The sequence below is a fragment of the Calypte anna genome, chromosome 1 (assembly GCF_003957555.1).
Source record: "Calypte anna isolate BGI_N300 chromosome 1, bCalAnn1_v1.p, whole genome shotgun sequence".
Lineage (NCBI taxonomy): Eukaryota > Metazoa > Chordata > Aves > Apodiformes > Trochilidae > Calypte > Calypte anna.
This window is the reverse complement of record NC_044244.1, coordinates 115,742,269-115,748,403: the sequence shown is the minus strand read 5'-3', so window position 1 is coordinate 115,748,403 and position 6,135 is coordinate 115,742,269.

Genomic DNA, 6,135 nt, shown 5'->3' with positions numbered 1-6,135 from the left:
TTCTAATTCACTTAACTAGATATTACCTGTGGCTATGCAGAACTAAAAAGTACAATAATGGATGCTATAAATGGCAGATTCCATTAAGGTCTTTGCATATTTATCTATACCAAAGGTACATCTTCTCCTTTGTATCACTATACAAAATCATTAGGTGCTTTAAAAAAATTTGCCGTTGAATCAACATTCTTTCTTTATTGACCTTAACTCATCAGACTTCCTGGCATTCTACTTGCTAATGGTAGGTATTCACAGGTCTTGCTTTACCATAGTTTGTTCACCACTACTCATAACACTGGTGCTTTTTTTGCTCTCCATAATCTCCCCACCAGGTCAGCAGCACCCGTGCTCTTCCACAGGGACCACTTGTCCATCTGCACAGGTCTCACTGTGGGGGGTAACAGATGAGCTACAGCATTAAGAAGGTAGAATGTAAAGAACAAGACAGCTACATGCAAGTTTAGTTGCTACATGCACACAGCTTTGCTAACAGCCTCCCCAAGCCTTACTCCCTAATAGCACTTTAGAGATGTGTTACATCATTACTATTACAGTGGTTCATCCTGCATCCTTGCAGTGCAACTCCCCAGCATCACCAGTGCCAGGCTGGCAGGCCAATGGCTTGACAGAATGGCCACCAGAGAAGAGCTGTTTGACTCCTGGGGCTGCAGCTGTGGGCATTTTAAAAGGTACATAGGACATGCCACAGGCAAGAAGTGCTGGAGGTGGCACTGGTGGAGGCTGGCCCCACAGCCTCTCAGGGAGAGCTGGGAGCAGAGCCCTGGGGGTGGAGGAGATGCACCCACACTGGCTGAGTGCCCTGGCACCCAGTGCTCCAAGGAACAAGCTGTGCTTGTGGTCAGACCAGCCTGGCATCCAGCTGTGACCTGAGAATTTCCCCAGCAGAATGCCTTCCAAATCTGACTGCCAGTCACTAGGAGACTGGGCAGTGACAAGCAATGAGACTAAATCTTTGTTCTGTATCAACTAGGCAAGCACTTGAGAACACCATTTTAAGACACAAGAAATGGCAATAGCAGAAAATTCATCCACTGAAGGAAAAGAATAGCACTGGGGTGTTTTTATGGAAGGACAAAGTATTTCACTGTATATTTTTACAGTCTCTGAATAATTTAGGAATGCAAACTCTTTCAACCTTGCCTTAATATTCCAATACTCTGCCAAGGTTGTCCATACTACATGGTGGTTTATCACGCATAGAAAATCTGTGGTTTGGATTGAAAAAATATATTGTAGCAGCCAGAAGCCCCCTGAATTATATGTGCCCTTAAAAATTATTTGCAGTAGTTTTTATTGGATTTTTTCTTGCATTTAAACTTTGTATCAGTTTTGGACATTTCAGAAGTCAGGTAATGGAATGCATCAAGTGTAGAAAGAAAACGTCAGCATTGTGCTAAGCTCATGTTACTTAAAAAATTTAGTGTTAAAAAGTTAGTGAATTTGAAGAAATGGGAAATTAGGGTCAGTACCAGGCAATTGGCAAGTATAAACTGAATACCACTAAGCAAATATAGAGGTCAGCTGCACAGAGCTTAAAGGTCTGTTGTGCTACATAATATTGCAGACTGTTTCTAAGTTGGTCCTTCAGGGTACAGTGAAATGCTCTCCAGTACAGTTCCCTGGAAACTGGTAGGAGATTCTTCATTCTTTGATGCTTAAAAAGCTATTGACTAATATGTGATTCATACAGCCTTTTCTGGTGCTGATTCTTGGAGAGGGATGTGGACTGATCGTGGCTTTGCATATATTTTCCAGATGCAAAAATATCAGATCATCCCCATCTGCATCCACCTCAACAAACATCATTGTGAGCAGAATAGGAACTCGTCCTCTGAGAGGTCTCCTTCTGGGAAGATAAATCTGGCAGAGTACAAACTGGAAGACAGAATAATGCTGATTGTACACAAAAGAGACAAAAGAAAGCTATCTAGAGAAAGAGGAGAAAAAGAAGGGGAAAAAAAAGGTATCATGAGGTGAATGATCAAGGTGTGTGGGAAGGATAGGTGCATGGATGAGAGGCTTAGAAAATGATGAGCTTTTTATTCCCAGTAATTTTTATTCACAAGGCACTTGAAGAAATTCAACACTTCCTTGATTCAGTTTGCTTGACTCACAGCATCAAGGGGAAGCACAAGTCTTTCCTGAGGTTTGACAATCTCATTTTATAAACAGGGAAGTCTATGTAGCAAGAGTACAAGCTGCACATATTTCAAGTTTTATGTTCAGTTTTCTCAAAACAAAAAAGACTTTTCAGGCTTTTCCAGGTAACAGCAGACAAAACTATGCATATATGTATATATATGCATGTATAGAGAGCGATGAGACTTCATCGCTCTCTACAACTACCTGAAAGGAGGGTGTAGCCAGGTGGGGGTTGGGCTCTTTTGCCAAACGACTTTCAACAAGACAAGAGGGCATGGTCTCAAGTTGTGCCAGGGGAAGTTTAGGTTAGATATTAGAAAGAATTTCTTTACGGAGAGGGTGATCCGGCATTGGAATGGGCTGCCCAGGGAAGGAGTGGATTCTCCATCCCTGGAGGTATTTAAAAAGCAACTGGATGTGGCACTCAGTGCCATGGTCTAGCAACCGCAACGTTGGTTCAAGGGTTGGACTCGATGATCTCTGAGGTCCCTTCCAACCCAGCCAATTCTATCATTCTATGATTCTATGATATAAATGTGTGCACCCACAAACACTGAGGACCAAAAAAAAGATAAAATATGAATCTAACTTACATGACTACAGAGCAATTACAGGAAAATGCTTGCACCTTTGCTACCAGCCTCCCCAAACCTTACTCCCCAACACCAATTTAGAAATTTATGATGTCATTATTATTACAGTTGTTCATCCTACATACTTCAGTAACCTACAGTGCATTATTTTGAGTCTCCAGAAATAAACCTCTGCCTTTTATTATATGCAACAGCCCAAACAGTGGAAATTCCATTCCAAATTGTGCAAATTCATAGGTGCTTTACCTTATGCAACATATAGGAGTTTAACAGATTTACAGTGCAATATTAAAAATAAAAGCCAAGAGCAAACCACCAATCTGTTATAAACCATACAGACAAGCAAACATGTATGCTTCCCAGGCTATTGTTTGCACAGCCCTTCTGCCTAGCCACCATCTTCCCAGCTTTGTACCTATCCTGCCTCTTCATGCTACCCAAAATCATGTTTGCTGATCATAATATGAATAATGTTGAAAACAGAAGATCTTGCAAATGGTTGCAATTTGGGATTCTTTATACTTCTTTTTTCCTTTCCAAACATCAAGAGGGCTCATTCCCACCTTTCTGAAGTGCAGATTCTTCCTCTTTTAAGATCAGCATTTGGGACCACAGTCTTCCAGCAGTTTACCTACCTCCAACAAGTCCAATCTTTGTTCAGCACTGAAGTTTTGCTCTTTTTTGAGGCAAGAAAGGTTCCTGTGCTTCCTAGATTCAATGTTAAGGGAAAACCTATAGCAAGACTTTCATGGACATCTGTGAATGAGTTTTCATTTGCTGATCACATGAAAAAATTTAAAGAAAGGACACAGTTTCTCCCAAATCATGACCCTAGTTCTCTAAAAGTGAAAGTCCTTTCTTTGGAGTATGTACTCCATCCACCTGTGTTCCTTTACACACACAAAAAATGTTTGCCCAGGTCTTTGCTTAAGTGATTCTAAACCTTGTGCCTCACCTGGGGCTTTTTCTTTCAATCTGATAGTTTTTCTATACTCCTGAATAAATTATTCCAGGGAAGAGCCAAAGATGAAGAAAATCCTCCATGGCTGGAGGCTGATTTATCTGATTAAAGGCTAATTAAATAGCTAATAAGCAGAGTATCATTGACAGGTGGAGAAATTGAAGCAACCAACCCAGTGAAGAACAGAAAACACCAAGTTTTTGCACAGCAAGGAATCATTAGGCCATCATCCCTGGTGTGAAAACCACGAAAGAAACTCTGCCTGACAAAGGCAGTTCCTTTTATATGGGTATAGGATCAATGGTGGAATGCAGGGGAAAGGAAACTTTTGAGTTAGAGCAGATGAGATGTTTAGAGTCATAAAATACCTACTGAATATTTAGGGGAGGGAAGGCAGGTTAAAAGGAACCGGTCACATGTATGCACTCAGCAGATCCGTTCATTTTTCAGAGCACTACCCTTGATGTCTACAGTCTGATCTATTTTCTTATTAATTACCACTTCTGACTTAGTGCTGGGTGAGTGTGCCCCTTCATCAGAGCTGGTGCCAAGCGCCAACTTCCAGGGATTTCAAAGTAGGGCAGGCCAGTGGTAGAATATGAGCAGCAATGCCCCCACCTCAGAGAGCATCCTTGGGGTGCAGCACAGGCCAGAGCCAGCTGTTGGAACCACCCACAGTATGTGCATGTGTGTGAACAACCAGCAAACTTCAGGTCTGAATAGCAGTCGAGTGGAAGAGACCAGGAAAGTGGTTTCCCTTCCCTGAGGATGGGAAGGGTTCAGTCTCAGCCAGAGCTGGGATCTGGGATGAAATGACCAACACTGATTCTGGTGCAGGAGGCAGGGATGATCTCCTGCGTTCCATAGTCCACCAGGCTCAGCTCCTCAGACTCTCCAGTAGATAACCTGTTTAGTCATCTTTATTGGTAACCACGGGTGAGGTAGGGACAAAGGGCTGTGTCACATCCAGATGCTCGGCCATGCTGGCTGCAGTGACTGAGCACCATCACTTTGCTTCTACTTTCCTATAGTAAAGAAACAACAGGATCAAGAAGACTGTCCAAACTGCCACATCAGCAATGTTTCATGTCTTGTCCCTCAATCCTGTGACAATTCCTTTGGTCGCAAAGCACAGGTGTTTAAGAGAGACACTGAATCACATGACAGTCAATAAACTACCTAATGACTGTGATGGAAATAGCTGAAGAGAGTTTCTGCAATTCTGAGAAACAGCAGACTCACTGGCTTGAGAAAGCAATCAACACAGGAAGGTAAGTCTAACATTTTCTATTTTTCATTAACTGACTTCAAGTTCTAACAAACCTCTTCAGTTTTTCTTCTATGAAAAATAGCACTTTTCAAGTAGCAATATAATCTCAGCTTCAGGAGTACAGTTATTCCAGAAGAGACTATTTTTTTTCTTAATTCAAAGTGAGGTAAAGATATATCTAACCAAGGGCTCCAGAGATATAAAATCAGGGTATACATTTTTATAAAACCTACAGAGCAGACAACAAAATACACACTACATGAATATACATACAAGCGTAAATATATATTTTATATATATATATATATGATACAAAATATTTCTAGTACACTAATACTAAGATTTTCTCTCCAATTCACCACTTCCATTTCTGTTAAAGAAGTTTGGAACAACAAATCAAATTTGCTGAGCAACTGGAAGGCCAACTATTTTTGACAGTGATAGTCCAAGCGGAAGGAAGCAAGTTTCAGAGATGATCTTCCATCCTTTAAAACATCTTTTCCAATCAGATTAGGAAGCCATTAGAGTAAGTGCCTCTGTCAATTTCAGTCATTATGGTGTCTTGCAGAAAGACTGCTGAACTTGGAAGAATCCAGGATTTAAAAGCTCTGGAGAATCATTGTACATTCTGCATAAGACTACCCAACAATGTGATTCCCATTAAGTATTAATGGCTCTAGTCCGTTATATCTAATAAAAGAAAATCTGACTATTGCCTTCCATTACATGATAGTCCTACAGCCCTGTAGAACAGAAGAGTCAGAATCCTAGCAGCTTCTCTGCCTTCATTTAAATTCATGTAAAATGGAGGCCAAGCTGAGAAAAGGATTTCTCTAACACTGAGACTGACAGACTTATAAATGTGATTCACAGGTAGCACCTTCTGGGCCTGACTGCAAGTGCAAATGGTTTGTTTGCATGCTCTATCCATCTCAGCAGAGGGACACCCAAGGCTAAGCACAAGTGTAAGATTGCAGGTAAGACTGAAAACTGCTGTTCAGAATTAGAGCAGGAAAGGCACTGTTAGAGTGGCAGGAGGAAGTAGAAGGGATTGACTAGATGCTCCTGGAGAAACTCCTTATAGGGAAAAACTCTTCCTACAGTTTGTCTTTCATGCAGTCTCTCCCTGTCTCACATACAAAATTCAT